Genomic DNA, 9396 nt, shown 5'->3' with positions numbered 1-9396 from the left:
TTGAGTTTTTAAATGACTGGTTGTCCATCCATCCAAATTGTAACCTCCTAACTCAGATACAAGAATATCGCATGAGACTGTTGAAAGCCTTGCTGAAATCAGGGTAAATGACATGCAGTGCTCTGCCTTTGTCCAGACAACTGAGATCCTGATCACAGGAGGCAATCAGATGGATCAGGCATAATTTACCCTTGGTAAATCCATGCTTAATTATCATCCCAAGGACCACCAAATTAGGACCACCTGTAGTTCTTCAGGTTGACCTTTTGGCCTTTTTTTTTTTTTTTTTTAAGATGCATAGAACTTTTGCCTTTCTTTAGCCATTAAGAACCTCCTCTGTATCTCCAGGGGTACAGCTCTAGATAGGCCTTCAGAGGGAGGCCTTGCCAGGTAGCATCATGGCTCCGTTTTCCCTTCAGACATTTTGTTTGGATGAAGAGTTCACTTGGAACAGAAAACAGCACATTGCTTTGGTTTTCCTTTTTAACACAGTGGTAAACTTCCATCAGGCAGGGAGGAAATCGAAATTCTGCTGCTGTTAGCCCAGAGAGCACAGACTGAATGATGCCCTTTGTGTGTATGTCCACACGCACTTAAGGGTAAAATTTTGGAGCCCTGCTGTAGAACCAGGGAAAAGTATGGGTTTTGAGGCTGGGCTGGGGAGCTGTACCAAAATATCCCATTCTAAACTTCTGCATCAAGCTGAAAAGACTTGAGAAACTTTCTTCAGTGACCTATACTGAAAAAAAAAAGAAAAAGAAAAGCTCTAATTTTCCCCTCTGTTTATTTATATTTGGTCAGAGCATATGGCAGTGTTTTTTCACAGTTGAATCATTTAAAAATGGCTCAACAGATTTTACTCAGACATGCAAAGTAATCACTTTTGGGCTGAGGTCGAGTGTGGAAAATTGAAGCCAAAAGGAATTTGAATTATGAGCAATGGGAAAAGAGATAGGGAGGCAGGAGAGCAGCTGGATTTCTAACTATGTAATTCTATTACATCACAAAGACCCTCACAGCTTCCACATCTTTTTCCTGTTCTAATTCCAGATGAACGAACACCACGTATTTGTATAGGTAATACAGAAAGTGGTTTCCAAAGTTGCAAGGGGAAGTAGCCTGCAAACATCAAAACATCAGACAGTGTTTTGCTTGTGTGTAACTAATCACTTAGAGGAAGGGAAGGGGAAAATAAAGTCTTTTGAGGCGGTTGACTTAACAAGTAGGTGCAGGAAGTTTATATGATTCATAGACTGGAGCAAATGGTATCACCTAGCTATTTACCAAGGTCTACTGAGAAAGGAGAGTTGAGGATGTTGCATGGTATGGGTTAGCTCAGCAACAGTCCATGGAGTGATGACACGGCTGACGCCACACCAAAGTGAAAATTTACCCTCCAAAATACCGGATGGATTTTTGAGAAAAAACAACTAAGAATGAGGGAAAGCTGCCTTTTCTGTGAGTGTTTCAGTACATGCTGAAGCATGCTACTTCACAAGTATTCTGGATTCCCTGTGTGAACAGAGAAGACAGCATGAACACAGGTAAATATGTGTAGCAAAGCAAGGACTGATGTGGCTCCATAAAAACTGCTGCCCCCTGTTTCTGTGGTGGTCAGTCTCTCCACGTCTAGCAGGGAATACCTGGTGATATGTAAATTATCTCTGCTAACAAAAACCAGCTGCCTTCCCCTTCTGTCTCAGCAAGTCTCAGACTCACTATTGCTTAAAAAAGCTTCTCAACAGCTGTCTGCAGGAATTTGAAGGACAGCTTGGAAAGCAGAACTTGAGCATTTTCTGAAACAGTACTGGCAGACAGCCTGGGACAGTAGCTCACATAAGTGTGATATGCTCAGTTTTGTGTTTGGGTCCCAGAGACAGGCCAGGGTGGATTTTCCTATTGAAAATGGAAAGTCTTACAACTTCCACAGGAGCCTTTGGGAAGTTCATCCTTTCTGCTAACAGAAAAAAAAAAACCCCAAAACCCTCAGCACTTTTTATGTATAAACACAAATGAAAATGTTGTTACAAATGAAAACCCCAAGAGCCTACTGACTTACCCCAGTGGGACTGCTGCAAAAACATACCATGTGCTAGCATTCAGCTAAGTCCAGAGCAACAGGGGGGCAGGAACTTCACTTTACCCAAGTACTGCCTCTAAGGAAAGCGATGAAAGTAGCACAAACACCCAGGTAAAGACAAAAGGGATGGAAAAGCAGATGTAATTTCTATCCAAGCTGAGCGAGGTATGACCTAGTGCACTGGTTCAGTCTTGAAGGGTGCTCATTCAAAAATATAGATGGTTAATTGAGAATGTGATCCTGGGGAAATTCAAATTTCCTGTAGACTAAATCTTTGAATTTATTTCTGAAACATTGCAGTGACTTTTAATTAGTGAATTTTATATAATCTTTTCTATAAAAATACACATGAAATGCATACACACATAAACATAACCAGAGTCAAAGAATACCGTCTCTTGCAACAAAATACTGTTTCAAGCTCAACCAAAAACTGAAATATCTTTTTTCATTTTGAAAAGAGCTTTTTATTAAAAAAACCCAAAAAACCCCAAAAAAACCAGAAGAATAAGAAAATAAAACTATTGAACTTTTCCCAGAGAAAATATGTGTTCAAATGTGAGAACGGGAATCAATGTATATAAATGTCACAACTTCTTTCTACTTCTGTGCACTTTGGGCATTACTAAGAAAACAACATGCTAGATACAGAGAAAAAAAGCCATCGTTTGTCATGCTGAGACAAGGATGTTCCTGAAAAGTTGTTTATTCCCTTTCCACAGTGTTATTTCCAACAGCAATCACACCTGCACCTTCTGAAGATGCATTAGTGATAGGAAATCAAAGGAAATGGTTATACCTGCTGGATCTGTTCTGTTCTAAGGCAGCCGAATACTGAAGTGCCTGTCTGTTTGGAATTGCCATGGCCCAGAAGAAGCTTCAATGCGAAAAGACCCCTGGTCCATATATGCAACACAGTTAGAGCAGCTGTATGGTCCTCTGCTCCATTATTCCATACGCTTGAGGAGATTCTCAGCTTATCAATGAGACAGCGTTTGTGCAAGCAGTTAGTGCTGCATTTTGCATATATTCTGTCTTGTCTAGGCTGTTCCTTCTATATTTCATTACTCTGAAACTGAATAACCTAATGCTTGTATATAAATGCAGTCAAAGCCATTGTATTTTCTTGAGAAAATAAATCCAGCCCATGCTTTATGAGACCTCCATATGCACAGTTACATTGTTTTCGTCACAGAGGCATCTAAATACACATTTCTTGTACCCTGCAAGTAAAACTTCATTCTATTCTAGACTGGGAAGAGAAAATACAGAAAAGGAGCCAAACTCTGTTGTCAGACTACCAAAGTTAATCAGAATACAAATGTTATAATTTATCTTCCTATACGTTGAAGACAACTAAAGAGCAGCTTGATTGAAGGCCTACCATTTTTTCTGTCACTGGGCTTGTGAAGGGTTTGAAGTAATTTCATCAATGTCCCTGCAAGGAACATGGCTTACTACTTCTCTGGCCCTTTTGGATTAAGATTTCATGAATGCCAAGCTCCTTAGAGCTTGTTTTTTCCACTGGAAGGAATTCAGGGCTCTAAAGTTTCACCACCCTTCTACAAATAGATCATACAGAACCCACAGTAACTTTTAAATTTTCATTTTTATTTTCATGTTTTCATATGAAATCAAAATACCTAAAAGATTTATTACTTGCTGTGAAGGACAGTCCTTGAACATGCTTTATATACAAAAATCCAACACTGCTTTTCCAAGAAAAAGTATTTCCAAAGCAGCATGGAATTTTCCCCCAAATTACCAGTGATTCACCAGGTCCACAGCTTCGGCTGATGTCAATTAGCATAGCAGTAATAAATGAGGTTATGCCATCTGCACCAGCTGAAGCTGTATCTCACTGCACCCGGCTGAGAAACGTGAAGACATACCTGGTTTAGGATCTTACTAATAGATAGTGTGGTCTACTACTGATGTGCTTTTGTTACTCTTTCCTTTGTGAGTTTACTTGAAAGCCGTGGTGCCTGTGGGCCACAAACGGAAGGTGAAAACACTGAAGCAGCTCTCTGTTAGTTGCTTTGTAGATGATTATAAGCCAGACCAGAAAACTTTTCAAGAAATGTGCATTAAAATCATGAAGGTTTCCAATCTGAAAACAAAGACATGTTCTGGGCCAAGCCTCTTTCCAGAAATTAAACAGTAAGTTACAAAATAGGCTAGTTAGTCCTCAAGCTTTTTGGAATGACAACAGTTCAAGATTTTTGTGGTGAAAGCATAACCTTTGAAACTGTTATTTCACAAACAAATGGCAAGCTCTGTCCTTCTTCAGACAAACACAAAATTTGACTGCATCTGTAAAAACTGCCCCCAAAGCATTTCCTTTGGCTGATGTGGAATGCTGACTATTCGCTTAATCAGACAGAGAAAGGCATTTTTTTATTTTTGGCCCTTATGAACTTCTGAAGCTTTGGGGGCTAACAGCTGCTTATCTTGTGAACAGAATTTCCTGTTAGTATCCTTCCAGCCTATTTGTTCACTAGAAGCACAACAAATGTCAACAAAAATAACACATCATGTTCCAATTTTTAAAGATAATTGAGAAATCTCAGATGTTTTACACTTCCCAAACAAGGCTCCTGTTCTGTTAATGAATGTGCTACTGGAGTCTTGCCTAGATCTCGTTTAGCTCTGGTGAATGTTAGTTGGACTGAAATTATAAAGATTTTGAGGGACTGAGTGTAAACACCATGTTCTTGTAACATAAAGTGCACTTCCAATAGTAGTGCTAGTAATCATTTCAGGAAATACAGAATATTTTTAATTGTAAATAAGTGGCCCTTTTCTTGCTATGACAGTCAGATTCTGAGAAAATCTGTTGTTCTGACTCACTTCAGGTTAGCTAATAAACAGTGATTTTGATTGACAAAGTGAGATGTCTTCCAGTCTCTCTACCCTGTGGAAAGCTGCACTGCCTCCAGAGCTATCTCCCTCAGCTAATTCCAATTAAAGCATTGGTGGAAGACCTGTGGGCTAACCCATTCAGGACATCATGGAGTGTGTCCAGAGGAGGGCAACGAGGGCAACCAAGATGGTGAAAGGCCCTGAGGGTAAGACTTACGAGGAGTGGCTGAGGTCACCTGATTTGTCCTGCTTGGAGAAGAGAAGGCTGAGGGGTGACCTCATCGTGGTCTACAGCTTCCCCAAGAGGGGCAGACCGAGGGGAAGGTGCTGATCTCCTCTCTCTGGTGACCAGCGATAAGACATGAGGAAATGGCATGAAGCTGCATCAGGGGAAGTTCAGATTGGACAGACTGGACATTAGGAAAAGGTTCTTCCGTGAGAGGGTAGTCAGTCACTGGAACAGGCTTCCCAGGGAAGTTGTCATGGCACCAATCCTGTCAGAGTTCAAGGAGCATCTGGGAGATGCTGTGAGTCAAATGTTTTAGTTTTAGGTAGTCCTGCGAGAAGCAGGGAGTTGGAGTCCATGATCCTTATGGGTTCTTCCACCTTGAGACATTCTGTGATTACATGATTCTTGGGAAAAAAAGCAGAAAATATTCTGTGGTCAGTACTCCTGCACTATATTTACAAACTACACACTACAGCTTTCATTTGGCCAAGAAACAGAAGACGGGAATTGCTGCTTACTTCCTCTGTGTGGAGGATTGAGTGGGTGGCACAATGATTTTCTAGGAGTCCCACTCCAAGATAAGGTAGGGTAAGCCTGGGCATAGCAAGAGGACAGGTAGACAATATTCTTCTGCTCATCTTCTGTAGTACTCCCAAAACTGGGAGTTAGAAGTAGCTATCAGATCCTGCGCTAGGAACATAGGACCACTGCTCACCCCAGCATGCAGCCTGGGATGTTTGCATTACTGGAGAGCTGATTTTGGCCCCACTTGCCTGAGCTTAAAATAGAAAACAAAATTTATCAGATTCAGACAGAGGGAAATTTGGAATCACTAACTGAAATTTTTGTAGGACCTAAGGATAAACATGCTACTCCTTCAAAAGTTCATTCACACTGCAAATAGTTGAAATGAGTCGCTCCCTTCCGGTCAAAATTGGCCCTGATGGGATTCTGCTTGATTTTTGGTTTGGTAAATGAGCAGAAGCATGAAGCTTTCTGATAATGCCATTTCTAGCAATGCCTGCTGCATAGAACAGTGCTGATCTACTCTCTCCGAAGGTACTTGTCACCAAGATTAAATCACCTGGGTGGCTCCCCAGTTTCCATTGCAGCAGGACACACAAGTGCAGCAAACAGTGCTGCTCTGCTTATTCCCAGGAAGGTAACCTGAAAGCTATGTCTGCTTTCTTGAAGGGGAGATCAAACAAATGACAAATCATTTATTTTTCTTAAGGCACTACTGGAGAGTGTTCACATGCTGCAGAAAGCCAAGACTCTAAGAAGACCACTCACCATCCTGGACTTAGAACTACGTAGCCTTGATCTCCTTCGACAGCATTAGGTGATATTTGTAGCACACAAGTGCTTTCTGGTGCTTTGTGATTCCCACCCAAAAGGCAGGAGCCGACTGGGAAACTTTGAGAACTATGCACTGCAGAGCTCCATGGTGTTTGAAGGAAGTGATCCTTCTGCGGGCCTTGCTAGATCAACAATATCAAGAGAAATGGCTTTGTTCAAGAAAACAAGGGGCTCTGAGCAATCTAAATTACTGTAACAAGTGGAAGTTTGTTTTCCAGATCCCTGCAGCTGATGTTCAGTGTCTACCACACACGTGTTATGCTGCATGTGCACACAGCAACTGCAAAGCATGTGTGTAGTAAAATCCAACATCTGTGCAGCACATCTGGTGTCATTTATGTGAGACGTTGACTTGCTATGTACATGTGCCACAAGAGAGACGTTCTTAACATGCCTTTAATAACGTTTTGCCTGCTGACTCCACTCTCTACCTAAAAACGTGTCCAAAGTTTTTTTTAAGCCAAGGCATTCAGGATGCTCATACAAGTGCTTTCTGATGTCCCTGAGGTACAAGCTCACATTGCAACCTTTCCCTAAAGTGGAGCAAAAATGGAGTCCCTGTAGGATCATAGAATCATTTAGGGTGGAAAAGATCTTTGAGATCATCACGTGCAACTGTTAAACCAGGACTGCCAAGTCCATTACTAAACACTTAGGGCCATCCCTAAGCACCACATCTACGTGTTTTTTAAACACCTCCAGGGGTGGTGACTCCACCACTTCCCTGGGCAGCCTGTTGCAATGCTGGACAACCCTTTCAATGAAGAAATTGTTCTTAATATCCAATCTAAACTCCCTGCCCCTCACAACTTGAGGCCATTTTCTCTTGCCCTGTTGCTTGTTACCTGGGAGGAGAGACTGACCCCCACCTGCCTACAGCCTCCTCTCAGGTAGCTACTGCTACAGCACTAAGATCTCCCCTGAGTCTCCTTCTCTCCAGACCACAGAAGCTCAGTTCCCTCAGCCACTCTTCACAAGACTTGTTCTCCAGACGCTTCACCAGCTTCGCTCCCCTTCTCTGGACACGCTCCAGCCCCTTGACATCCCTCTTGCAGTGAGGGACCCAAAACTGAACACAGTTTTCGAGGTGCAGCCTCACCAGTGCTGAGTAGAGGGGACAATCCCTTCCCTTGTCCTGCTGGCCACACTGTCTCTGATACCAGCCAGGGTGCTGTTGGCCTTCTTGGCCACCTGGGCACTGCTGGCTCATGTTCAGCTGGCCATCAGCCAGCACCCTCAGGCCCTTTTCTACTGAACAACTTTCCAGCCAAACACAGCATAAGAATCTGCAGAGCCAGTATGGGGTCTCTCCTTGGCTCTGTCCTCAACCCCACCAGGTGATGGTGGGTGGCAGTGCTTGTTCTGCTCTGCCACAGCTTCCCTGCTCTGCAACAGAGATCAGCAGCTTTGGTGGTCATAAAATCACCATCTGAGCGTGTTCTGGTGCTCCTTGCTATTTGTCCCTACGTCTACCAAAAAAGATGCTGCCCATGTCCTGTGTGTTCATAGGTCTGCAAAAACTGTGTGTGATGCTGTCAGGGCCCAACCTGCAGGACAATGGAGCTGCTCCTTCACCTGTGTATAGACACAGCCAGCCAACCTGCTCTGTTCCTGGTCATGGGCCACCAGTCAGAAGGACAGCTTGTGCCCAGCACCAGGACCCATTGCAGAGCCAAACACAGCAGGGTGTGCTGTCCTAAAGGGCTGGAACACCCACAGAGCCCGGCTGATCCCCTAGGAACCCATGGCACAGGTCCCTGTGGTTAAGTGGTACTTAGGGACTTACCTGAGAGGCAGCAACCAAAATAAACCAGCACTTAACCAGTGGGGTGTTGCCTCTCCACGCTCCAGCTCAGGCCGGAGCGGACCAGAGCCCCAGCTCCACAGGGTATCCTGCACCCAGCCAGCCCCATGCTGGCACAGATGGCTGGTTCTCCTGCGTGGGGAGGAAACAGGCTGTCCTGGGGCCACCAAGATGATCAATGCCAGCCCCATCTCCCTCCTGCCCATGCTATTAAAGCAGCCTTGGCAACACACCCAGGGAGGAGAGAGCCAGGGGGACCATAAAATAGTAGAAAAAGTAGACCATTTCTTTAATGAACACATGCAAGCTTTTGGTGGGAGTTGTCTGTCACTGTTGGATAAAACTGCACAAAAGGTTCAAAGCTGTGGAGGTGGTGGGGGAAAGGTTTAGATTTTGAATTATGCAAATTCTGTACAGACCTTGCTACATATAGAGCATCAACAGTGGTACTGACAACATTGTCCTGTACCCTGGAGTCCAGAAACCTCTTTTTCTTGTCACAGTATGAATTCTTGGACTTGTCAGCGAACAGCAAACGCAGAAAATAGCATTCTCCACAGTTGTCATTCACTCTAAGACCGAGACAATAAATCCAAAGTAATCTAAAGTACACTTTAATTGACATTAGTGATTCTTAACTTTACAGGGGATATCTGCTTATCCACACATACATTTGTACCTTCGCCATAAGGATGCTGCATTCCTATTTGCAGTGGTGAGGAAGCCAGACACGTTGAGACTATGGCATCACAAATTCAAGAGGAATCCACAAGCCACATACAGTCTCACTTACAGATTATTACATGGACTACAACTATAATTTTCCTTGCTTGTAGCTGAAACATACTTTAAATTAGCTGCTTTATAAATAATCAAGCATCTAACAAAATCCACACGAGTACTAACCTGAAGATGGCTCTGGATACCCACTCACAAGCTCTGCAGTCCAAACCTAATGTGTTTCCCATGTGAAGGGGGATAGCCAGCCTTTCCTAAGGATGCTTTCCCCATATTGAGCGCATAGCAGTGTCTTGGGTTATGAAGAATTGATTCATCGTGTTC

This window comes from Falco rusticolus, chromosome 3 (assembly GCF_015220075.1).
Source record: "Falco rusticolus isolate bFalRus1 chromosome 3, bFalRus1.pri, whole genome shotgun sequence".
Classification (NCBI taxonomy): domain Eukaryota; kingdom Metazoa; phylum Chordata; class Aves; order Falconiformes; family Falconidae; genus Falco; species Falco rusticolus.
The sequence above is the reverse complement of the archived record's forward strand: the minus strand, read 5'-3'. Positions refer to the sequence as shown.